The sequence below is a fragment of the Marmota monax genome, unplaced genomic scaffold, assembly GCF_021218885.2.
Source record: "Marmota monax isolate L192 unplaced genomic scaffold, Marmota_monax_Labrador192_F-V1.1 WCK01_AAM20220418_F8-fsc00005, whole genome shotgun sequence".
In the NCBI taxonomy this organism is placed as follows: Eukaryota; Metazoa; Chordata; class Mammalia; order Rodentia; family Sciuridae; genus Marmota; species Marmota monax.
The window spans coordinates 17254402-17282029 of NW_026692254.1; the positions used below are offsets into that span (position 1 = coordinate 17254402).

Genomic DNA, 27628 nt, shown 5'->3' on the forward strand with positions numbered 1-27628 from the left:
CAAATCATATTCCTCACAGCATTATTCACAGTGTCCCAAAAGTAGAATCAAACCAAATGGATCAATGGGTAGATGGATAAACAAAATGTGGTTTATACAATGAATTACTATTCAGTGTTAAAATGGGATGAAGTACTAGTGCCTGCTCTACAAAGTAGATAAACATGGAAGTCATGCTAAGTGAACAAAGACTGACACTAAGGGTCATGTAATATATGCTTCTCTATGTGAAGTATCCAGAAAAGCAAATCCATAGATAAAGAAAGAGTAATGGCCACCAGAGGCTGGCTGGGCAGAGTGGGGGATGGAGATGGCTTCATGGATATAAGTCTTTCTTTTGGGGTGCTGAAAATGTTTTGGAACTAGAAAGAGATGATTGTTGTACAACATTGTGAATGTACTAATGCCACTGAATTACATACTTTAAGATGATTAATTTTTGTTTTGTGAATTTCACCTTAATTTTAAAAAATCTATCATAATATTTCAGAAATCCAGGAATAGAATTTAAAAAGTAAAACATATTCATTTATTGAATACCAAACATAGAGATGTATATAGAGAAGTCTCAGTTGACTGTTAGTATATATTGGCCAGGTTGCTGGTACATTTTCTTTTTAAGCTTTCTTTGTGCTTTTTATATAACATCCTCCTCTCTACATGGCTTTGCTTCAAGTAGTCTCAAAGTCTTTTTAGAAGTAGGTGAGATCAAATTATAACTGCATAACTAAAATCAATTTTTTACATTTGGAAGCAAACAAACAAAATTGCTTATCTAACCTGAGGTTAAAACTTTATCAGAAAATAAGGCTAGGCTCATGCCTCCATTGTTCTTCTGACTCAAAATTAATTTTGCCATAATTTAACCAAAATGATACACGGTCTCATTGTCTTTGTGTCATAAGAAGGTTTTGCTTGAATGTGCTGTTTCTGAGGTGCCAGTTTTATAGTGGCATCCATGTTGACCTCTAATCACACTGCCCTGCCCATTGGTATGTTATGGAATAGTTTATGCCCTCATTAACTTTGATGATTATAATTAGGTGAAGCTATGAATTGTATGCAGGGCCAGTCCTCTGGGGTGTTCCTGATTCAGTTTCCATAAACAATCAAGAGATGATGAGTGTTGCTTAGTCAGAGTCCAGATATTGCAATTTAAATATCTGTCTCTTGAAAATAAAACTCTTCCCCTAGAGAAAAACTAAAAAGCCAGAAGGCAATAAAAGTCAATATAGAGCTATCCTTTGGTTACACAGGGTCCCCAATCAGTGGAGCTTCAGAAGAAAGGCAGTGTTTCCTTGGTGGTTGGTCCAGTTTAGGGAGGAAGAAAAGCTATGCTATATGGCATCTATGGATCTCTTAGTATCTCTTTAGCCCTCACCAAAAGCCTTGTACAGACACATGGCTTTCTCCCCATTGCAGAGGTGACTGAAAGCAGACTTGTGTCCCTGTAGGCTTGTGGCACACAGCAGGGGCTTCAGCTATGAGAGCCAAAGCAGAGCACATCTGAGATTCCTGATCCACCTGGATGGGGAAGAGTACAGGCCCATGAGGGTCTGTCTTCTGGACGGTGATCCAGGGCTACAGGGCTATGGCACTGTATCTGTCCCTCTGAGATAAGGTCAGAGTCTCATCACCTTATGTCTGATTCCAAGGAAAACAGTGCCAGAAAAAATGAGCAGGGAAAAAATAGAAAACACTAAATCACTGAGCTTCCCAGAGGACTTTCAGCAAGGAGGCCAGGGTCACAGCCACATGCAATCGAGGGCCAGGGTGGGTGGAGGAGTGGTGCCTGTGTTAGCTTCACAGACCCACCCCACAGCCTCCTCTAGGGATGCTGAAGCAGGAGTGGGAGGTGGAAAATGTCTTTGTTACCCAAGAAGCCCTTCAGAAGCGGAGGGTAAGTGTTCCATAGAGAGGATGAGAATTCTGAGCAGAGGTGTCTGCGGACGGGGGCCTGGCTTGGTGAGTGGGGACTGAGTCAGGTTCCTGGTGCTACCATGGTCAAGGGTCTGGAAAACATTTGGTAATAGAGGATTATTTTTGTGATGTTCTCAACTTCAAAGGGAGCACAGTTGAATCCTAATGAATGTACCTGTAAAGGAGTAGACAGTGGATCAATTCGGAAGACACCATGACTATTTGGAGCTTTAGTATACAACAAAAGTGCCCTTTCAACCAGTGTCATGAAATAATACTCCATGGATGGTGTTAAAAGAATCTGTGGTTCATTTGGGGAAAGTAGTTATATCAATCTGTGAAAACAAAATTGTACACAAATCAAATACTAAATAATCATCATAAAATTACTAGAAGAAAAATGGAACATACGTCTAACCTGGGGAGTTGGGAAAGCCATAATGAAAAAGATGACTAAGTATAATCACGTCGGGGTTGTATACCAAGGTCTCAAAAAAATCCCCACGGAAGATTTTCCATGTTTGATATGAAAAAAACATTGTCACCTCTCCCTGGCTCCATGGAGGTAGAGGACCAACTGCTTTCATCAAAATCTTTCTCCCCACCTAATGTCCTTCTCAGGGTCCTTTCAGGCTCTTAAAATTCTTGAAGAATTAAAAGTCCTGAATTTTTTGATGACTTCCCTGACATCTTCCATGATGATCTTGTATCTTACTTTGGTTTAGAACATCTATTATTTTGGGATATCTGGTTCTATTTTGGGGTGTGTGTTTGTGTATTTGTGTGTGTGTGTATGTGTGTGTGTGTGTGTGTGTGTGAGAGAGAGAGAGAGAGAGAGAGAGATCAAATTGACATCAGCAGGGAGGGGAAATGAGTGAAGTAGTGACTGGTTAAGAGGGACTTGAACTTTATCTGTGTTGGGTTTTTATACTGACACTATATTCATGCATTACTTGTGTAATTAAAAATAAATGAAATTAAATATACTCTAGACTGTACTGGTTGTATCTCTGCAACTTAATTTCCATCTGCCAATGAAAATAAATCTGAAACCTTTCATTTGAGTTAATGGCCCAACTTAACGTGTTGTTTTATTGGAAGAAAACCAAACTGTGAGGCATTTTTCAGGGCTCTGCTTTGGATGGCTGTTTGGGTCACAACCTGGGTCTCCTGATATTTGCTTTTTCGAGATATGTACGTAATGTGTAATATAAATTTGCCCTGGTACTTTGACTTCCTGGCTCTGAACCAACCTTAAAGGATGAATGGCAAGGCCAGCCACTTCCTCTCTTGCAAACATGAGAAAATACATAGCTACCTGGTCTGTTTCCAGCTGGATTCAAAGTCCAGTAGGTAGGCTGTTTATTTGAATGGTGAAATTGAGCTTGGCCTCTGTTTGGCTTCCCCAAACAAGCTGAATAATCACTTTTCTGATTTTCAGACAGCATCCTGGGGATATGTTGGCAAAAGGGCAGAAATGGAATGAAAAAGGTGATTAGGACTAAATGTGAAATGTGACTCCGGCTGCAAGCAGACTAGGCAACACACAGCTGTGAGGGCCCAAGCCCTGATCTTTGCCAGGCCCCTTTCCTCTAAGTAGTTTCCCACCCTGTAGTAACACTCCCTTAATAATGCCTGTTTAGTGCTGGGTAAACATTTCAAAGTGCTTCCACATCTATTTGAAAACACTTCTGTATCTACTGAGCATTCACAATTATTGGTCCCAGGGCTGGCATTAGAAAGAGCCACTTCCTCTCAGAGTCTAGTTCAGAGAAACAGACACTCAAACCAACATTACAACTTGGAAAGTGCTATGAGAGAAATAAATGAAGAAGCTATGGCAAAAAAAGAGGCAGGGCAGTTAGAGTTAGGGGAGAGCTGGTGTACTTTGGGGAGAGGAAATGGCATGTACGAAAGCCCTGAGGCATGGAACTGTACCATTTTGAGAAATGTTAGTAATCAAGGTATTATATAAGCCTAGTTAAGGTTCTTTCCACATGGAACATATTATGTGTTGATCTACAAAGCTTGAACCTGACCTGAAGGCTAGGAGAACATTTGGAAAATTCAAAGAAGAGAAGGGACTTGCACATATCTACTCTACTTGGTGAAGAATCAATTATAGGAGGCAATATTAGAGGCTGAGAAACCCAATGAGAAGCTATTTCAGCAATCCTCAGGAGTGATCACTTCTCCAAGACAGAGTTACCAGGAAACAGGATTGGTGAGTGGAAATGAAAAAAGTGAAGGAAGTTGGGTGTATCAGTGACTTGTTGGGTGCTACAGAGATGCAGAAGGGTGTTTAAGTTGCTGAATTTGGTGACTGGGTGAATCAAGGCATAATTCACAAGGCAGTGCAAACCAGGAGGATGAGGGTCAGGGAGAGTTGACACATACAATTTTATAATATACATAGTCCCTCACCCTTTCTAACCAAATTCCAGTGAAGTCTATACAATAGCATGATGAAGTCTATTCTCTGGCCAAAAATCTTAGGCATTCCAGGTAAATGGACTTATCTAAGGTCCCCACCTGGTTAGTTTCAAAGATGAGACTAGAGCCATGTTTTATTTGTTCCAGTGCGGAACCCCTTTAGCTGAACTGTGAAAGTCATTTTCTTTGTCTATATATCCACCTCCACACTTTGGGCAGATTTCTTCACTTATTCAGCCTGTGTTTAAGAATGTCTGTGCCAGCCTCTCTTTAGCTGCTGGGACCCAGCTGTGGAAGTCCCACTCTTATGTAGCTTACCCCAAGGACTCAGATGACACAGACACAAGCAGTTATGCAGACAGAGCAGGCAGCTGTTTTGGAGGAATGGGAAGCACAGTCAGGTTGCTAAGTGTTTGGGAGGTGGCTGCTGCTTCCAATGGGTCACAGCAAGGCAGATCTTTTAGGTCAAAGGTTGAGCAGAGATCAGAGGATGTTTGTAGGAGGGAGGGAGGTGAGGGAGTGAGTCATGTGGGTACCTGGGAAGCTGTAAGTGCCAGGGCACAGCTGTGAGGAGGTGCTTGACACATTGGAGGGACATGAAGAAGGCCAGCATGGTGGAAGCAGTCCCTGTGTGTGTGTGTGGGGGGGGCAGCGAGTAGAATGGCAAGAGGTGAGATCAGAAAATTGGCTGGGTAGGTCTGATTGAGCCTTCCTCTCCAATCCAAGGACTTTGGCTCCTGGTCTGCTGAGTCACCTGGGAATCAGTGGCTGGAGCCCTTCACAGAGCAAGGATATGTGTGACTTGCCTTTTTAAAGGCTCTCAGTCCCGCTGTGAGGAAAAGGGCAGAGCAGGGGGACCATACTGGTTAGCAATCATTAGAGCCTACGACAGTATGACACGAAGATGTCAAGATCTGGGTGTTTTGAGGGTAGACACAGTAAGATTGGTGATTGAATACAAGATGTGACCCAAAACTAAAAGCAGGGAAGGTACTAAGTATTTTCCCAGAATAACAGCAAGGGTGAAGTTGGCATTTACTGGGGAAAGTAACGAAGCAGGAAGGAGGGGGGAAGAGCAGCTTTGGTAGCTGGAGGGAGATGTTTGTTTGGGGATATGTTGATTGGAAATGTTCAAACTGGTGACATCACCAGGGAGTGAGTGGGGCCAGAAGAGGAAAGAAGACTAAAGACTCAGCCTTGCAGCTGAGCTGTCATTAACATGACAGATGAGGAGAAACTGGGAAAGGAGACTCAGAGAAAAGCACAAGAAAGAGGAAGAGGGCCAAGGGAGGATCCGGGCCCAGGATCAAGTGAAGATGCATTTCTATAAGAGACAGATTTGTTCTGCCAACAGACTGATCAGGAAACAGAGATCTGGGAGCTGACCATAGGAGAGGCCATCAACTCATGGAGGCAAGGAGGTCTTCCGTGACCTTGACAACTGGGATTCGGATGGAGCAGTGGGAGATGGAGTGCAGTTTAGATGGCAAGAAAAGAAAAACAAGGCCAGGGGACCGTCAGAGAAGTTCCTGGGGATCGTTTGTTTGTTTTCGATAGGCAATATTACCACTTATTTATAGGCTACATTCTGGAGAGAAGGACACTTTGGTGACATGAGTATGATCTTGTAGGCCATGCACACATTGAACCAATTAGCAGATACTGCATTGCCTAAGAAAGAGGAGGTGGGGTCCTTGTCTAAGAACCCTGAGGAGCCCCCAAGATGAGGGAAGGATTGATTAGAGTGGCTTGTAAATGCACAAAATAAATTTATGTGGGCAACTAGCTATTCCCAGAGGATAAGAAAATGCTGGATTCGTGCTTTGTACTTGACATTGAGATGTATTTCAGATGTATTAAATTTTAAATGCTAAAGAGTAAAATTATAAAGGTATTAAAAGAAACTATAGAAAAAATTAAAAAGTAATCTTGGGGTATGGAAAACATTCAGGACTATGATATAAAAACAAGTATCCCAGCCAGGTGTGGTGGTAAGTGCCTCTAATCCTAGTGGCTTGGGAGGCTGAGGCGGGAGGATCAAGAATTCAAAACCAGCCTCAGCAACTTAGCAAGGCCCTAAGCTACTCAGTGAGACCCTGTCTCTAAATAAAATACAAAAAAAAAAAAAAAAAAAGTCTGAGGATGTAGCTCAGTATGCCTGGGTTCAATATTGGCTCCACCCAAAAAGAAAAACAAGTACCCCAAAATGAAAATATTGATAAATTCAACCTCATATAATAGAAAATTTCACATACTTAAAAGTAGTCAAATGGTTAAAAATAAAAGACAGGGAAATAGTTGTAACTCCTAAGACCAACAAACAGCTAATTTCCAAACTATATGGGGCTTTTACAAATCAATACAGTAAAGACAAACAACCCAAAGGGAAATGAGGAAAACACACTCAGGCATTATAAATTGGCATTACTTGTTTGGAAGATGGTCAGGCAATAGCTTTCAGAATTAAAAATGCATATACCTATGTCCTAGAAATATATTACAAATATTTTTTTTTCCTGCAAATAAACTTCTACATGTGTGAAGGGATGTTTATTCAGGGTATTTTAGGCAGGATTGTTTGTAATAGTAAATTACTGGAGGAAACCTGAAGGTGATCTTTTAGTAGGAAACTGGCCTTTTGAGAGAGCAAGGCAAGAGAATACTAGGTCATCCTTAAAAAGAGAGATACTGCTTTCATGTGCTTTGATCTCTACTATACATTGTTAGAAAAGAGGTCTCTAAAGTACATTGTTATATTTTAAAAAGATGCAGGGTCATTACATCATGTTGTACTGTTTGACACAGTTCATCATAAGAGTAAAATTAAGTGTGTAGCCATGTGGGAAAGGTGTGCTGTGGATACCTGCTGCTGCACATGGGCACATCAAGGAGTCTCTGAGATGTGAAGGATCAGAGGCAGGATGGGCCACAAACACCATGAAGGGAGGACACACAAACTTCCCACAGAACTTCCAACTAATTCTAGTCTCAGGACTCAGGTGGCTGTGGGAAGGAGTCGAGCTGACCTAGGTCACTAGTTGCATAGTTTGGGAGCGCTGAACAACCTCCCATTTTCAGAAGCTGAAGGGTATGTGCCAAGGTTATAGGGCTCTTTGAACTTGCAGTACTTACGGGGTAGAATGGCACTTTCTTAACTGGATAAAAGTTGCTTATCAGTGAGCCACAGCAAATATCACATATACTATGATAACAGAGACTCTTCCACTCCTGTGAGCAATCAGTCAAATGTACACTATCAGTGCTTCTGCTTATCATTGTACCTAAAGCTGGCCAATGCAGTAAGTCAGGCTTTAAAAACATAACAAGTAGATGCTGGGCATAGATAAAACTGCCATAAATTATGAATTGGCTATGACTTTTCTAAGAAGCTTTTTTTTTTTTAATTTGACACATGAGCAAACTACTAGAACATCTAGCAGCATTTCAGTTAAAAGTCTTGTCTTTTTTTCCTAACCTAAAGTATCTGTAGGGTGTTGAAAATTTTTAGAAAATAAAGTTAGACAACTTGTATTGTTCAAACAATACATCTCTGTCTTTCACACAAACAGATGGAGGGAGTAAAGATCTAAATGTGAAACCCAAAAATATACAATTATTAGGAAAAATTTTGGAAGAATACCTTTATAATCATCATTTATCTCAGAAGCCACAAAGAAAAAAACAAGTAAATCAACTAGAAAATTAATGAAAATTTCTGTAATCTCAAACGTCTAGTGAACAAATAAAACAATAGCCATGGTGCAATCATTCGGGGAAGAATTAGGGCAGATGGTTGCTTGAGTCATCATTATCCGTAATAAATAACACAAAATTGCAACAACTTAAGCACCCACTAACACAATGACCAGATAAGTGATCTTTCCTGATTACTATGGACATGTCCAGAGTTCATGCCCTTAAACACTGTTATGTTCTTCCTCTCATTGGAGTACATGGCCTTCACATAGTCCCAATAATATGTCTTCAGAAACAGTCTTTCACCATCTAATCAGTTATTTTATCCATTCATTAATCTTTCCTCATCTTACATTTACAATCACTCATGTGGGCCAACTAGGAACACTGCATTCTAAAATGTTCTAAGAGATATTTAAAAAAAAATAAGGTCTTCAAAGAGCTGCAGGTGCATGCTTGTTACAAAAGCTTGATGACACATCATTTCTCATGTGGAGGTTGTTCCTGTTCCAAAATACCAATTATAAAAAAGGTAACACTGGAAATATTTTTCCTAGACGATTGATGGAATGAGAATAATTGAAATCTTATTTTATTCTCCTTAGCAGTGTAACCTTGAACAAGTCACTAAAACTTGCTGAACCTCAGGTTTTTTATCTGTGAAATGGGTTGATGATCAACTTCGGTATATTTGAGGAAGGGTTACATAAGACATAAACATGGCCCCCAACAGAGGCTAAAGAAATGCTCCCTCCTTGAAGCTTTATTACCATTGAGGAACTTAAATTCTGGACAGTGAGAAGACAGAGATAAACAGATAACTGCACAATTATGTTTTTAAAATGGTATGAAAGAGGTAAGCACAGGCAGGGGTGAAATCAGAAATGTTGAGCCCATGTTTCCTCACTTGTATGCCATGCACACCATCGGTAGCTAGTTCAGGGCTCTGGAAGATCTATGCTATGGTCCAGGTATCAACTTCTAATAGGTGAATCAAAAGGAGGTGAGATGGGAAGTAGATGGTATCAGAAGCCAGTGCTGCCAAGATTACAGGGAAAGATTCTGGGGTTTGCTCAAGGAAGATTAACCCAGCTCAGAGGCAAAAGTATTTGGGGCTGATGCTATTTTTGTAAAGACAGAGGAAGGGCATTTACACTGGGAGATGTCAGAGAACATTTCCCAAAAGTACAAATTCACCAGAAAAAAAAAAACTTGTAGAAGAAACAAGTGAATTAAAAGTACATCATCATATTTTCCTTTGCCATGTCTAATAAAAGATACAAAAGTATTAAAAAATCATGAAGTTTTCACTATCAGTAACCAGTGAAGAACTCAAACTAGCCATAAAGTCCAAAGCTTGATGGTCAAGGAAAGCAATGGAAGGCCAGAGAGAGCAGAGAAACTGCAGTAGGACTGGCTCCTAATGACCCCCCTTCAGTCCTCCCCAGTGGCGATGCTGACCTCAGAGCCCCCTAATTCCTACATCTTCACGGAGGCATGTCTCTTTAGATTATTCATAAAAAAGAGGATCTTCTTCATAGAAAAGAGGATGTGGGTCCTGGAAAGACAACTGAAATGGAATGTGAGCCACAGATTAGGGGCTCTTCTCACCCATTCAAGGACAGAGCGGCTACACAAGGAATCAGAGGGATTCCCAATGGGAATGGGACCATCTGCTTCTCCCAATCCAACCTAACACCACTGGATGACGGGAGGGAGTCCTGGTTTAACAAATGCTAATGAATGTGTGAAGAGAGGGCAGAGTATAGGCATTCCTATAGAAAGAAGAAAGAACTGAAAAGAGCAGCATCCATTGAGCATTCCCTGAACCTCTAGCATTCTCTTAGGGTAGAGAAAGGTGGGTAGAATAGGAGATGCCCACTCATCTGTAAATGCCAGCTCAGTGGGAAAACAGTATCCCAACTTTATCAGAGCAAACGGAATGCCTGATTAGATCTGGGCAAACATAAGCCAGTTGGAAAAAGCCATATGACATCAAGGTTCATATGGAAATGTACTGTGGGGTGGGGGCCAAGGGAACATGGTGTGAAAACTAAGAGGAAATGAAGCTAGGAGAAAATATGGGATGGGAATAAATGTTTATACTTGCTTTATGTGACAGAGAACTTTAGTGTTAGAAAAAAAATTGAATTTAGCTCAAGATAAAATGATAAAAGACAGTTAAATTAAAAAGAGAACTTGAAGACCTCAGGACAGAAGCTAAATCAAAGCCATTACTAAACTCAAATCTAAATTAAATTTGAATGATGAAAAGACAATCTGTTGACTTGGAGAGAATGCTTGTAAATCACATCCAAATAAGAACAATATCCAGAACATATAAAGAGTACTCAAAATTCAATAAATTAAATGATCCAAATTTAAAATGGGCAAAAGGATTTACCCAAATGAAATGAAACCTGGGTTCAAGCAAAAACTTACAGCCAAATGGTTATAGAAGCTGTATTTGTCATCTCCCCAAACTGGAAACAACTCAAATATTGCTCAGGTGGGGAGTGAATAAACATTGTGATACATCCATAAAATGCAGTAGTATTTAGCAATAAAAACAAACAAGCAATGACACTGATAAATCTCAAATATGTTGCATTAAATGAAGGAGCTAAAATCTCTACACTATGATTCCACCTATATAGGATTCTGGAAAAAGAAAGGTATAAAGACAAAATATAGGCTGGGCATGGTGGCACAGGCCTGTATGCAATACCAGGTACCTGTAAGGCTGAGGCAGGAGGAGGGCAAGCCAGCCTGTGCCACTTAGAGAGACTCTGTCTCAAAAAATAAAAAAAGAACTGGGGGGCTGGGATTGTGGCTCAGTGGTAGAGCACTCACCTGGCAGGGCGGGACCCGGGTTCAATCCTCAGCACCACATAAAAAAAATAAAGGCATTGTGTTGTGCCCATCTACACCTAATAAATAAATATTAAAAAAATAAAATAAAAAATATATTAAAAAAAAGAACTGGGGATGTACCTCAGTGGTAAAGTGCCCTCCAGTACCCACCCCCCAAAACAAAACAAAACACAAACAAACTGATAGAAGATAAGCAGTTTGGTGGTTGCTTGAGCCTGTGTGTGTGGGACAGAGAGTAAGAAGTGTGCTATAGAAAGTACCTTGATTGTGGTGGTGGTTGCATGACTGTCAACCTGTAGAACTCTACAGTAAAAGGGTGAATTTTGGGCATGTCATTAATACCTTAGTAAACTAAAAACAACAAAGAACATAGAGAAATTTAAAATGAAAATTGTGATGTGCAGAAAAGACCTACTATAATCACAGAGAATGCTAAATGACAAAGGCCAGAGAACAAAATAGGAGAGAAATTCATGTTTGCATGGAAATAAGTCGATGTAAGTTAAATTGTCTCTGAAACAAAAACAGAAAATCCAACAAATGGAAAAAAAATATGTTCACTATTTAATACAAGGAAACTTTCCTGAAAGATAAAAATAAAAAAGAATAAATAACCATACCATATTTCTAAAAATGTTCCATGGTGCTTACCACTGAGGTGTATACGCTTGAGCTACTGAGTCTTAGAAATTTTATTTATTTATTTATCTATTTATTTATTTAGAATTTTTTAATATTTATTTTTTAGTTTTTGGTGGACACATCTTTATTTTATTTTTATGTGGTGCTGAGGATCGAACCCAGCGCCCCGCGCATGCCAGGCGAGCGCACTACATCCCCAGCCCCAGAAATTTCATTTTTTAATAAATCCAAGGAGAAAGTAAAAGACCCTCTTAGAAAGAAAAAAAATAGCAGATGATCTCAGATTTTTCTGCATTTGATATTCTGTACCAGAAACATATGTCATCCTAGGACAAAAGAGCTCAAAATATTATACATTATGAAGCTTGCCTTTCAACTCTAAAGGAAACAAGAGGCATTGCCAAGTGTAAAAGATTTCAGAGAATGTATGTAAACCAAAACAATTTTCGAAATTTAAAAGCAAAAAAAAAAAAAAAAAAACAAAAAAACCTAAACAACAAAAATCTTCTGTTTCCATGACATCCAAGTAAAGGGTTAAAGAAAAAAAAAAAAAAGAAAAGCAGAATTAGAAAAATGACTTTGTAGTGAACAGTGAATCCATTTACATATAAAACTCATTATTAATAATTATAAAAATTATGCCTAATGATCATATTGGCATCATCTAACTTAAAATCTTTTAAAAAATGTTCTGAAATAACAAACAGCAGGCTGGGGACCTAGCTCAGTGATAGAGCACTTGCTAAGTATGTATGAGACCCTGGGTTCCATCCCCAGCACTGCAAAAAAAAAAAAAAAAAAAGGATTGACAAATAGCAATCTTGGCAGATACGCTAATAACTCCTGTCTAAAACTGAGGCATCAAGATTTTTGTCTAAAAATCTGGCTCTTTCATTTTTTTTCTCTTAATCTCCTTTTTTTGACTTTAGCAATATCATTCTTTTTGGAAATACCCTTTCTTATGATAAAAGAGCATTGATTACAAAGAATCTCTTTAGGTACTCCTTTTATTTCCAAATTCAACTTAAATTAAATACTATAATATCTTTAATAAAAATGGAATCTATAAAATGGTTCAATGTTTCTAAAAGTATTTCTGACTAGGCTTTTGATCCTTTTGCTCTGTATATATATAGAAATTACAATCATACCATATGTAATGATATTTAACATTTACTGTATGTCAAGACCATTCTGGGTGTTGTCCGTGGGTTAGCTCATGCATTCTCAACTTTGTAGTGCAGTAAATGTTATCATTATTATCTCCATTTACAGACGAGGAAACTGAGGCACAGTTGTATTCTGCTTAGGGAATGCTTACAAGTGGACCAGGAAGGATTAGGAAATAGGAAGCAGCCAGTCTGGCTCCTACTCTGTGCCCACAAGCTGAGCAGCCTTCCGTGGATGAACAGTGGTCAATTCTAGGAAAAGGTATGTTTCCCCCACTTTTATCTTCCTCCATATTGTTTGAACTCTTTTAATGGTGCATATTAATTTAAATAAAAAAGAATATTTTTTTTCTTTTAAATCTTTGTAAAGAGTTGGAGGAGAGTTTAAAATAAGCCAGGATGTAGTGGGAGTTGGCAATGTGGATGAGTTTGCTTTTTTTAATGTGTCTGTATTACACACTTGTATTTTTTTAAATATTGAAGAAAAATGCTTGATTGAATTCACAGTGAAGCTGACTGCCCTTTAGGCAGTTAAGCCAAATTGACATTTCTGTATGGGTTTAATTTAACTTTTTATTTTTATATTGATGGTTGTTGATTCCTTGCCTAATAATAAAATCTATATTTATTATTTGAATGTATAACTACTCCTGTTTCTTCTCAAAGTTCATTGAGATCCACCAACAAATGGAAGACCTTTTTTTAATATTTATTTTTTAGGTTTAAGTGGACACAATATCTTTATTTTACATTTATGTGGTGCTGAGGATCGAACCCAGTGCCTCATGCATGCTAGGTGAGTGCTCTCCCACTGAGCCACAACCCCAACCCCTGGAAGACTGTTTTTAAAGAGAATAAAGTATAGGTAATTACACTGAAATAAAATTAGAAGGAAATATGCCTATGCAAAAAAGATTATTTTAAAATAATTGTATTTTGAAGAACTAATATCAGATCTTTATAAACATCATTATGGAATATATCTCAGCACTCTCCACCAGCTCTCTGTTCACCTCTATTAATCTGGCTGAGAAAAAGTCATGTAGTTTATCTTCCATATGAATATAAATTATTTATATAAATAACTTTTTTCATCCATCCATTGCTGGATGGATTCTCACTAAATTTTAAGAGTATTTGAGGCCCACATTTATTTAAAATAAAGGCTGTACCATGAGCCAGATATTATATTAGGAGGTGTGGAAGTCATTTCAGAGTGTCTAGAATTGAAAATAAGAATTTATTAAATTTGGAGATTCAGTTTTGAGACAATCAATCCTAAAACATAGCCTTTGGAATGTAACCAGAATTCCCTTTAGGTTTTTTTAAGGACACCCTCAAAAGGGCAGTCATCCTGGCAGATGGCTGACAAGAAGGCCACAGCAAGAGGTTGCAGGATAGCTGAGCTGGGCGAGGTTGGCCTCCAACAGAGGAAAATTGCCCAGCAGTTTCCTATACATGCCCTGCTTGGAAGTCACAGGGCAGAACCTATGGGGAACATGTATGCCAGCCAGGATGATTCACCTGAACAATGATTTACTGATGATTCATTGAAAGCTGAATTTAATGATTCCACAGTAGGAGCACCGAGAATGGTAGCTGGAAACAGTAGTGGTAACAGCTAATATGCTGGAGGGTTGACGTAGATGTGCCATTGCTGATACCACGTCCTTTATAAGTCTGGGCCCTTCCAATCCTGACAAGTGACCAATGAGGTAAACTATCCAGTCATATCCAAGAGAAGTAACAGAGGTTCTGAACGATGGAGTACTTTTCTCAGGGGACACCTGTGATGGCAGAGGCACTGATGCCTGGGCAAGGATGTGAGCATACAGTTCTAAGTTTCTGGTCCCCCACTGATAACTGTGTAGCCTGAGAAGTTTCTGGTTCATTAACTTTGTGACACTCTGGTTTCTTGTCCATAAAATGGGGAAATGATAGCATCCTTTCTGCAGAACTGAGATGAGGGTTACATAAGTCAATAAATTCAAACTCTTAAATGATGTTTCCCATTGACACCCAAATGAAGAATGGGAAAGGACAGAGTAAGGAGGTGGCTGGCAAGCCGGAAATGGCAGCCAAGTACCATAAGGCTTCCTGGAGGATTTAAAATGATAACACGATTGGTGACTAATTGGGATCCTCCCTGCTCTGTCATGACCTTAATTCCTCACACTGCTCACCTCTCTTGAAGTCCTCATTGTTTTCCAGTTGTCTCTTGGTCTTCTGTTGAATATCACAAAGGAATCCAATGGTGAAGAGGGACAATCCTACCAATCGAAGAGGTTTAAACCATGTATATGTGGCACCAATTGATTGAGCTACACTGATGGAGCCAGTCACTTTTTGGTTCAGGTAGATAATTAATGGGGTGGTTGTCAGTGTGTTACCTGGATGAGACAGGTGTGTTTTAGTAAAGTGCTATCGAATCCTATTTGTGCCCTTATTCCTTTACCAAGTTGCCCAAACCATGGGGTTTTCTTGTGTCCTATTGGCCTGGTTGACATAACCCAGAAATTGATACCTTTACTGCCTGTTTATTTTCCACTGAAATCAATTTGGGGAAAAAATAAATAAAAAGCAAAACAGAAAAGCTGGCATCCTTTTGACTAAATGATAATAATATAGAGGGGAAGATAAGATCAATATTCCTGGGGGTGAGAAGAGAAGTTATGAAGTCACAGAAGATTGCAGCATAGTTTCAGGAACATAAACACACACACACACACACACACACACAAAACAAAACAAAACAAAACAAAACAAAACAACAAGAACAACAACCAAACGGCTGAAAAAAAAGTCTTGAAGTAATGACACTGCATGGGCTCATGAAAGGCTTCATGATCACCTCTTTTTAAGGAACAAAGCCAAAGCTGAGGCATTTGAGAATGAGAAGAAGATATACACCTGGAGAAAGAGAAAATCCTGTAGTCTAATTTTTCCAGAAGGACGTTTCAGGAGACCGAGAAACATTCTACCAAAGAGTTCCTTGATTCCTTCACACCTTAGAGTGGTATTATTCTGTTTGTGAATTTCAATTAATGCTCTCCCTAGGCCAGCCCTTGGCTTGGGCTTAGAATGAGCTTTCCTTCCCACCCAACCTGAATGTGGGCAACACCTCTGTTGGCTAACTAGCAATAGTCCCTATGAGAGAGCAGACCATTTTCTGGCACAATTTTGAACCAATCACTTTGGGTGAGTAATGGAGGTGTTTGGATTCTGTGCAATTACAGGTTACTGTATGCCATGCATCATGCTACTCAGCGAGTTTCTTCCCATAGGCAGTGGAGACAATCATTCCCTGTATCCCGTGTTCTAGAAACATCCAAATTGATGGATCATTTCTTAGAGTAGAAGTCCCACGGTCTCCAGCTAACCTGAATAGATTTGCTATTTCTGTCACCCAGAAAGTTCCCATAGTGTTCCAGTTGGTGTTCTTGCCTGCCACAGGTCACTCTCAAAAATACCCTAAATTGCAAACTTGACCTCCGTTACTGTGACTGTCTATGGACCTCCCCAGCCCTGTGTGTCTCCACCTCACATGCTGTGCTCGGTAAAGACAAGCTGCAGCAGTTCTCCACAGGCTCCAGGGCTTTACCTTTATTTATAACCTTGCTTCTGTCTGGGATACTCCTTTCCATTACTCATCTTTCAGGCATGAATTCAGGTGTGATACTCATTTCTTAAACTCCTGGGGATTCCCTGGGTGCCCTGGCCATTGTTCTTTAGAAGCACTCATCTCAAGATTATGTGCCCATCTTCCAGATGGGTCTAAAACCCACCTTGGGCAAGAAGCTTGCTATTTATTTCTGAGCATCTAGCACCTTACACGGTACCTGACACTGAGTAGACACCAACTGAAGGTTTGCTGAGCTATCTGGTTTCTGACACCCATGGAGATACATTCTCATGGGATCCACGCCCACACAGCCCATGACTTTCCCTGGGGTCAACTGAGGTGGGCCTGGACCTGAGGCTTGAGGTGACTGACATCTTCCCCTAGCATGCACAGCCAGTCCTGAGCACAGCTGAGGGAGACTAACCAAGCCTTGTGAGAGCATGGACAAAATATTCAAACCTCCTCCCTCTGCTTGTTTGGTCATTCGGAGATGGTTTTTGTCACTCCATTCTCATGCTCTGTGGTCTCCTGTGCTTTCTGGCCATCCAGCATGCTTGATGTACGCTGACTGCTGCACCCACCCAGCTCAGGACACACAGGTCTTTCAGAGGCTCCACTGGACCGTGGTAAATGGCTTTCCAGTGTGGGCTGTGGCTAAAGTCTTCTAGAGATTGTGCCTGAGTGAGGGAAAGGAAGAACAATAAAGACTCTTTGTTCCCCATTTTCCCCAACATTCCCCTTCCTCCTCCTTCTGCTTCCCATCTGATGGAAAGTGAGGAGATGATGTAGCCCTCAGGGAGTTGTCCAAAGCAGCTGGTGTGCAGACTTCATGAGAAGGGTGAGGTGGGGAGCTTCTGGATGTGGGCAGCATGCTTTTCCCCATCAGCCCAAAGGACACCCTGGAGAGTGGTGAGGAAATCAGCTTGTGCCCTCCTGACTCCTAAGTGCACACCTAAGTGCATGAGCACACATGTGCACACACCACACACCATACAGACACATACATGCTGCATACCAGACACACATAACATATACCATGTATACCACACATACCCATACACACCACCCTCCCACACACACCACACTCCATACACACTGCTTACCACACAGACATACCATGTACTATAAACCACATATACCACACATGCCACAATACACTGCACACACACACACACACACACACAGCATACCACATACACCACACACCATACACCATATATATCACAGAGATCACATATATACCATACAAGCACATTGTACACATACCACATATATCCCATACACCCACATAATCATACTGCACATACCACCATGCACATCATACACTATACATACCTCACAAACCATTCCTAGACACTATACCACACAAACCACCCACATGCACACACACACACACAAACACAAGCATGCACATACACACTCCCTATAGACACATGGGACACACCATAACACACACACACATGTATACCACACACATTTTTAATTTTTTGGCAAACCCCACTCCTATGTGAGGGTATATCCTGGGGACTAATGATAGAGTGAGGGGGAATGAAGGATACCATCCATGAATAGCCCTTAAATAAACAAGAAAATTGTTTTTTTTTTTTTGGTTTTTTTTTTTTTTTTTTTTTAATCTTCATTGGTTTCTTGGTTGTAGGAAAGAGGGAGAGCCTGTTATAGGTCAGGGAGAATTGGGCATAAGATTAATCTCCAAAGTGACTCTTGTGATAGGCATACACATAGTTGTAAATTCTTTAAATTTCTTTTGTCTTTGAATAAAGATAATAGCTGTGAGCAGGGGACGAGAGGAGAGTAGGCATAGAGGGCATTTTTCAGCAGGAGTAAAGCCTCTTCATGATTTATTACTTGATTAGGTTCCAGCAACTGTGCAGTTGATATTCTTATTCAGGATAACAGGAGCTTGGTTGGGATAAATAAAAATATAACTAGTTTGTACCGCTTGATCTAAGATGTTCTTCATGCTCAAATGGGTATTTTGGGGAATTTGGATACAAGGTGAGCCCCCAAAGCTCCTGTGTTAATGCAGGAATATTCAGGGCTAAAATGATGGGATTACAACATCTGTAGCCTAATCAGTCCATCCCAGTTTATTTAGATGGACTGGCTGGGGGGACACTGTAGGTAGGTGGGCTGTAGCTGGAGGTTGGTCACTGGAGTGTGCTCTGGAATAGCTCATCTCCCTGTGCCCTTTCCCTCTGACCCCTCTTTCTACCTCCAATTGGCATGAATGGAGCAATATTCTTCACCACGCCCTTGTACCACAATACGCTGCTTCACCACAGGCCCAGAGCAATAGCGTGGCAGTCTGTGGAACTGAAACTCTGAGATTCTGAGCCCCAAATAAACCTTTCTTCCTCTGAGTTGTTCTTGTCAGGTGTTTTAGCTAGAGCAACACAAAGCTGACTAAAACAGTATTCCAAAAAATAAAATAAAACAAAGAAAAACAAAGAGAAGTGCTGGTCTGTGTCTCCTACCTTCAAGTGGAGGAGTAGATTTTAACATTCACAGTCCAGGCCATAAGTGGAACTTTCGAACTGGGTCCAGCTGCACCAACACGGGGGGGGCGGGGGGGTGGGCCTCAGGCTATCACTGGGCAGATTTGTCAGTGAATGTGACCAGTGTGTGATGCTCCCTTCAAACTGAGAGGGCAAATTAGACTCAACCTGCCAAAGGCTTGTAACTTTCTTCCATTTGATCCTCTATATGGGGAAAAAAAGAACTTGTAACTTCACTTTTATCACAAAAACATGCCATTTACTATAATAAATAGAAGTGGTAAAAGAGGGCATCCCTGTCTTGTTCCAGTTTTTAGAGGGAATGCTTTCAATTTTTCTCCATTTAGAATAATGTTGGACTGGGGCTTAGCACAGGTAGCCTTTACAATGTTGAGGTATGTTCCTGATATCCCTAGTTTTTCTAGTGTTTTGAACATGAAGGGATGCTGTATTTTAATTGTTTTAAATTGATTTAAATGTTTTTTATGCATCTGTTGATCTCAATGATTTTTAAGAGATTTATATGATCATATGATTTTTAACTTTAAATCTATTGATGTGATGAATTACATTTATTGATTTCCGTATGTTGAACCAAACTTACATCGCTGGATGAACCCTACTGATCATGGTGCACTATCTTTTAGATATGTTTTTGTAATCAATTTGCCAGAATTTTATTGAGAATTTTTGCATCTATATTCATTAGAGATATTGGTCTGAAGTTTTCTTTCTTTGGTTTGTCCTAGTCTGGTTTTGGAATAAGGATGATATTGACCTCACAGAATGTGTTTGAAAATGTTCCCTCTTTTTCTATTTCATAAAATAGTTTGAGAAGTATTATGTTAGTTCTTCTTTAAAGGTCTTGTAGAACTCAGCTGTGTATTTATCCAGTCCTGGGCTTTTCTTGGTTGGTAGACTTCTGATGGTGTCCTCTATTCCCTTACTTGAAATCTATGTTTAAATTGTGTATATCAGGGGCAGGGGATATAGCTCAGTTGATACAGTGTTTGCCTGCTTGCACAAGGCCCTGGGTTCGATCCCCAGCACCACCAAAAATAAAATAAATTGTGTGTATCATCCTAATTTAGTTTGGGCATATCATATGCTTCTAGAAATTTGTTGATGCCTTAAATATTTTTTTATTTTATTGGAGTACAAATTTTCAAAATAATTTCTAATTCTCTTCTGTATTTCTGTAGTGTCTGTTGTAATATTTCTTTTTTTTATCACAGATGATAGTAATTTGAGTTTTTTTCTCTCCTCTTCATTAGCATGGCTAATGGTTTATCAATTTTACTTATTTTTTCAAAGAACCTACTTTTTGTTTTGTCAATTTTTTCAATTGTTTCTTTTGTTTTCATTTCATTGATTTCGGCTCTGATTTTAATTATTTTCTGTCTTCTACTGCTTTGGGGGTTGATTTGTTCTTTTTCTAAGGCTTTGAGAAGACAGGAATGCCCTCTTTCACCACTTCTACTTAACATAGTTTTTGAAACTCTAGACAGAGCAATCAGACAGATGAAAGAAATTAAAGGGTTATGGACAGGAAAATAAGAATTCTAATTATCACTATTTGAAGATGATATGATTCTATACCTAGAAGACCCAAAACAGTCCACCAGAAATCTCCTAGGACTAATAAATGAATTCAGCAAAGTAGCTGGATATAAATCAGCATCCATAAATAAAAGGCATTTATGTACATCAGTGACAAATCCTCTGAAAGGGAAACTAGGAAAACCACTCCATTTATAATAGCCTCAAAAAAAAAATGGGAATCAACTTCATGAAAGAGATGAAAGACCTCTATAATGAAAATTACAGCATGCTAAAGAAAGAAATTAAAGAAGTCCTTAGAAGATGAAAATATCTACCTTGTTCTTGGATAGGCAGAATTAATATTATCAAAATGACCACATTACCAAAAGCACTATACAGATTTAATGCAATCTCAATCAAAACCCCAATGACATTCCTCATAGAAATAGAAAAGGCAATCATGAAATTCATCTGGAAAAATAAGAGGCCCAGAATAGCCAAAGCAATCCTTAGAAAGAAGAGTGAAGCTGGTGGCATTACTATTCTTAAACTATACCACAGAGCAATAGTAACAAAAACAGCATGATATTGACACCAAAATAGACTTGTAGATAAATGGTACAGAATAGAGGACACAGAGACTAACCCATATAACGACAGTTATGTTAGACAAAGGTGCCAAAAAATATATATTGGAGAAAAGATAGCCTCTTCAACAAATGGTGCTGGGAAAACTGGAAATCCACATGTAAGAAAATGAAATTAAACCTCTATCTCTCACCATGCACAAAACTCAACTCAAAGTGGATCAAGGACCTTGGAATTAAATTGGAGATCTTGCACCTAATCGAGAAAAAGTAGACCCAAATCTCCATCATGTCGGATTAGGCCCCAACTTCTTTAATAAGACTTCTATAGTGCAAGAATTAAAACCAGGAATCAGTAAATGGGATAGATTCAAACTAAAAAGCTTCTTCTCAGCAAAAAGAAACAATCAGTGAGGTGAACAGAGAGCCTACACAATGAGAGCAGATCTTTACCTCAAGGACATCAGATAGAGCACTAATCTCTAGAATATGTAAAGCACTACGAAACCTTAACACCAACCTCCCCCCCACCAATAACCCAATCAATAAATAGGCCAAGGAACTCAACAGACACTTCTCAGAAGAGGATATACAATCAATTAACAAGCATGAAAAAATGTTCAACATCTCTAGCAATTGAAGAAATGTAAATCAAAACTACATTGAGATTTCATCTCATTCCAGCCAGAATGGCCACTATCAAAAATACAAACAATAATAAGTGTTGGTGAGGATATGGGGGAAAAGGCAAACTCATACATTGTTGGTGGGACTGCAAATTGGTGCAACCACTCTGGAAAGCAGTATGAAGATTCCTTGGAAAACTTGGGATAGAACCACCATTTGACCTAGCTATCCCACTCCTAGGTCTATACCCAAAGGACTTAAAAGCAGCATACTACAGGGACACAGCCATATCAATATTTATAGCCGCACAATTCACAATAGCTAAATTGTGGAAACAACCCAGATGCCCTTCAGTAGATGAATGGGTAGGGAAACTTTGGTATATATACACACTGGAACATTATTCAGCATTAAAAGAGAATAAAATCATGAAATTTGCAGGTAAATGGATGGAGTTAGAGAAGATAATGCTAAGTGAAGTAAGCCAATCCCCAAAAAACCAAAGGCTGAATGTTTTCTTTGATATGAGGATGCTGACTCATAATGATGATTGGGCGGGGAGCATGGGAGGAATGGAGGGGCTTTAGATAGGGCAAAGGGGAGGGAGGGGAAGGAAGGGGGTAAAGGGGTAGGAATAATGGTGGAATGAGTTGGACATCATTACCCTAAGTACATGTATGAAGACACGAATGGTGAGAAAATATTTTGTAAACAATTACTGACTTGAAAAATTGTGCTCTTTATGTGTAATAGGAAATGAATTGCATTCTGCCATTGTGCATAACAAATTAGAATAAATAAATAATTTAATTAAAAAAACATGCCATTTACATATTAGCTGGCGCATTAGTTTCTAGGGCTGTCACAACAGAGTAGCACAGATGGCTTAAAAACAGCAGTGCATTGTCTCCCAATTCTGAGATCAAGGTTGATTTCTCCTGAGGCCTCTCTCTTTGGCTTATAGATCCCCACCTTCTCCCTATAAGTATCTTGTGTCCAAATCTCCTCTTATGAGAATACAAGTCATGTTGGATTAGGGCCCAACCTCTGTACCTCATTTTAACTTTACCTCTTTAAAGACCTTAAGCCCAAATATAATCATATTCTTAGGTACTCATGGTGAGGATTTCAACTCAGCTGGTAGGGGGGGGGGCGACAAAATTCAGTCCACAGCATGTTGTAGTACTTAAAATTTTCCTCCTACAATTTTGTTAAAGACTTTTGTTTCTATCAAAGGAAAAAAGCTTTAAGTTAGAGAGACATTCTCTGATTTACAATACCAAGAAGGCACTTCCTGTTGAAATTACTTTTTCCTAAGGGAATGTCCTGGACACTTTCCTTGGGATTTCATTAAGAGCAATAAGTCTTGTGTTGCAACCATTTCTTGCCTGGCCCTGGGCTGAGTATAACTATTATGTTTTGTTTAGCTCAACAAAGACAGAGCAGTTGCCCATTTGATTCTATTACTCTTCCTAGAGCAAATAGGTAGAGATGGTTGGCAATGATTTAGGGGATGGCAGAAATTGGTTATTAGGTTGCAGGCAAATTGTGTGTTCTCTGGGGCTGATGTGACCATCAAGCCGCCCCTGCTGATCCAGAGCTCTGGCCCTGGGTTTCTTCCCAGCAGATTGGATGGGAAATTTCCCATCCACCCAGCACTGCCTCTGGTACTCAGAATACTCTGGGCATTCCCAGAAAACCTGCAACAGAATAATTTACATACCAGCATGTTCTCAAACTTTCGCTTCTAGAAACCACCAGTCTCTGTGTGGAGCCAAATTGGGTGAACGATGAGGTATCAAACCAAGCAACCCTGCAATAGTCCAAACAGCGACTGTGCCAAGAGAGTTATCATGTTGTTCTCAGGCAGAGTTTAGAATTTGCCACTGAAGATCTTTCCAAGTGATGTTTTGTGAAACTGTGAACAATGTCAGTGGGTCTGTAATAATTATGTGACCCTAAAGGTCACAGTCCTCAATGTATTTGTACAGTGTTTACTTCAAAAAATAAAAATTTCTGGTTTCTTTTTCTACTAACAAATAAAGAGTAACGAACATTTTTGAGGAGCTGCTCTGATCCCAAAGATCTGCTCAGCACCAAAGAAGGAAAGTGCAGCATTCCTAGCCTCTATGCAATAGATGCAAAACCAGACTTGGGTACAGGGCGACCAGTGTTATCATTTATGCACTCCTGTCTGAGCTGAGTGGGGGCGAGGCAGCTTATAAAGCCTCTGTCTTCCCCTGGAGTGGAGAGACAGCTAGGCGTGGGTGGGAGAGAAAAGAAAATCAGCCATCTGCCCAATCTTGACAAGATCTCATTCCAGAGATGGATATCTTTACTTTTTGCTCTTGTGAAACTCCAAGTTGAAAGAACTAAACTTGGGTTCTGTCTTAGTCCGTTCTCCAGGGTATTTATTAATTCATGATTTTGTAGACTTAAAGTCCAAATAGTATCATGTAGGCTCTGGAGAGGGCTTTGTGGTGGATAGAACATACGTGGGATGGAGAGATCACATAGTGAGACTGGAAGCCAGAGAGAAGTGGGAGGGGACAGTTGTGTACTTTTATAACAATGTCTTCTTGAGAATGAACCAGGGTCCAAGGGAAGCCTCCTTAATGACCCCCCACCTCTTAAAAGTCCCACTGACTCCCAACATTGCCCCATTGGGGATGAAGTCTCCAACACATGAACCCTTGGGGGACACGCTCAAACCACATTCAAATCACTGGAAATGCATTCTGATGTCAAGTGAGAGAAGTGGCCTACCTGAAGTCATTGGAAGACTCTAGTCTCCCCCAGTCCAGATACACAAGTCCCTGTGCACAGACCCAGCCAGCAGCCTCTGGATTCCTTGTTCTCCTCTGCTGGCCCTTCCATCCATTAGGAGTTTGAGGTCCAATGGCTGTCAGGACAATGGGCCTAGGCTTGACTGAAAGCATGCCCCTGTACACTCAGCTCCTGCGGGTGGTGATGGAGACCAAGAAGAGACAACTGCTTGGTGGAGGTAGCTGAGGCATGTCTTGGGTCCTTCCCAGACATGATCTCCTGTCACACTCTCTATGCTCTGTTTCTCCTTCCCCCCCAGGGTCATCATGGGAAGCAAGTATTCATTATGCATTCCATAATCTGGACTATTTTAGGGCCATAGAAGTTATGTTGATGAAGAACCTTTTAGCTTCCTGTAGAATAATTAAAAAGGACAGACTATATGACTGAGGTCATTTTAGAATCCCAATGATGTCTAAATATATACTTTAAACAAATAAAGTAGGAAAATGTCAACTTATTTCTGAGTATGGGGTGTTGATTTTTCCCTATCCTTCTATATTGTCTGAATTTTGTATAAATAGGGAAAATGAATTATTTGAAAGGTGGAAAGTTCATCCAGACAAGTATCAAAGCATTCTCTGGCTTTGTGGATAACTTTAAGGCATTAGGTCTCCCATAGGGTACAGATTAATGTCTTCTTTACCCCCTGTGCTTCTATTGCTTTCTGGCTGGACTGTAAACCAGAGGAAGAGCCACAGCCATCAACCAACAATGTGGGGAACTAACATAGACCCCAACTGAAATTGGCTCTTAAAAGTGCTCCTAAAGTTCTGGCACTTGAAGAACTTAACTACTGAAGGAGTGTTTATTGAGCAAGTGCTATATTCTATGCACAGCTCTGGGAATAAACCAAATCCCTGCCTTCATTTCCAACTTTTCTTCTCTGTTAAATAGCATTTGTCTTCTCTTTGATATTCATTCTCTCACTGTCTCTATGGCAGGGCAGGGAGAAGGAAAGAGCTAACCCTAAAGCTAGCTGACCTTCATGATTATGTCAGTGAATCCTCATAAAGTATCCAGGTAAGGATTTTACAAGACAGGTTACAAGCTCAGAGAGTGTGATAGTGGCTTTCTATTGCTATTATTGGCTTCTAAAGAGAAAAGGATTATTTTGGCTTATGGTTTTAGAGTTTCCAGTAAATGATCAGGCTAACCAACAACTTAAGCTTCTGGTGGTAATGCCAGAAGGCACTGATACGGAGTGCACAGCAGAGAAAAACTGCTCACATCTTGGACAGGAAGCAAAGTCAGTAAGGGGGAAGGGCCACTCTCCTTTTCAATGGTTCACCCTCAATGACCCAAAGACCTCCTACTAGGCCCCACCTCTTTAAGTTTCCACACCTCACAATAGACCAAACTAAGGACCAAACCTTTAAAAAATTAGCCTTTGGGATACGTGTAAGACTGAAACTATAGCAGAGAGATTAAGTAATTTATTCACAGTCACACAACAATTAAGGGGCAGAGCATGACTAAGCCCATGTCTTTCCTGAGAAACTATCTTACCACTTTAAAGCAGCATAAAAAAAAAAAATCAGATCCTTTTATTCCAGACCCAGCTTTGTATTTCCTCAATTTTAGTAAAACAGGCAGACCTAGGAATTCGCCAGAATCTTTAGATGTATCAGTTTTAAGGTTTGTTTTCATTCTTGGTTCCATTTTTAATGTCCACAGATAACAAAAGAGCAGTAAGAATTCCCTATACTTTATTTTCTCTCTTAGTTCATCTTTAGGCCTCAGTAACCAGTTATTTTCTGTGACATGTCAGAGATCAACTTCATGGACAGAAATTCAATGAGCTGATTTGAATTTGAGGAACTCAGGGCCCTGCTCATGCCGGGGGCTTGGCTGGCTAGTGTTGGTCTTCTATCTTCCCTTCCAGCTCCTTTCTTCTCTTCATTTCCTTCTGCCTGGGGCACTCTGCCAAGCTACTTTCTATCTCTGAGCTCTGCACCTGCTTTCCTAAAGGGGGAAGCTCTGTGGCTGGCCCTCTTGGGGCTGGCTTGTCATGGCTCCCATTTCAGCTCATAAGCTGTCCTTAGCAGTGGCCCTCCCTGATCCTCAGCTAAAGGAAATCACCCCAACCAGCCACTCTCCTCCCTCCCTCTGTCTCTCTCTATATATTTTTTCATATCATTAATCACTACTTGCAATTCCATAAGCTCCGTTATTGTTTGGGTCCCTGAGCAACTAGAACAGTACTTGGCATATAAGAGGCTCTTGGAAATGGTGTGAATGTTTTGAATTAGGAACTGAGCTCCAGGGGACACGGAGGTAACTTTGTCCCAACACATCTAGCCTCCAGCCAGAAATGGCAGGGTTGGGGCAATGAGATGAGAGATAATAAAACCAAAACATCATTGTCAGAAACAAGGTCACCTTTGCAATCTCTGGAAATCTCCACTCATTTTGTCTGTGCCTCATCTCTCATTTCATCTGGGATCTGAATCTGACCTTTGAATTCGCCACAGGATTTTTTTTTTTTTACCATTAAACTCAGGAGCACCCAGCTACTGAGCCACATCCCCAGCCCTATTTTATATTTCATTTAGAGACAGGGTCTCATTGAGTTGCTTAGGACCTCACAAAATTCCTGAGGCTGGCTTTGAACTCACAAACCTCCTGCCTCAAGCCGCTGGGGTTACAGGTGTGCGCCACTGCACCTGGTACAGGATCAGTTTTGTCCATGAAAGGAAGGACCAAATCACTGTGGCATGACTAGACAGACTTATTATTTTTTTCCCATACTGGGATCCATGTCTCCTGGAGCCCAAAGCGACCACCTGCCATTACGTTTTGCTTTGTTTTCCTCATTTGAACTGAACCCCTTCCCGATGGCACCTTTGCTCCGCTTTCTGGGCTCCAGGCCAATTCCACCTGTTGCAAAAGGCAAACTGATCACCTTTCGCTATGACACAAGAAGGGAACTGAAGTCAGAGAGTGACCCAGTTACAATGTTTGTGCTCTGTTCCAGAGAGAAAACCAAAGCTGAAATCCAGTAACCACTGATAGGAAGATCTGGAGATAGACACTGACCTGAATTCTGAATAACAACCAGAGAGAAGGAAGTCTGAGAACGTGCTGGCCTTCCTCCAAAACCTGTTTATTGTGTGAATTCCTAGAAGACAGCAAGGCACCGAGAAACAGACTGGAGTGGCTTACACAAGCGAT

At 40.2% G+C, this 27628-nt stretch overlaps 2 long non-coding RNA genes across 2 annotated transcripts; one reads left to right on the plus strand and one right to left on the minus strand.

The window, feature by feature from the left end:
* Window positions 1-1627: 1627 nt before the first annotated feature.
* On the minus strand, window positions 1628-27628 carry LOC131423929 (uncharacterized). The gene is made up of 3 exons (XR_009226106.1): window positions 27494-27628; window positions 24395-24586; window positions 1628-3369 (listed from the first exon to the last, which is right to left on the minus strand). It is a non-coding gene; the product is annotated as an uncharacterized LOC131423929 (long non-coding RNA).
* Window positions 3659-27559, plus strand: LOC124088929 (uncharacterized). The gene is made up of 3 exons (XR_006850515.2): window positions 3659-4144; window positions 12841-12996; window positions 27432-27559. It is a non-coding gene; the product is annotated as an uncharacterized LOC124088929 (long non-coding RNA).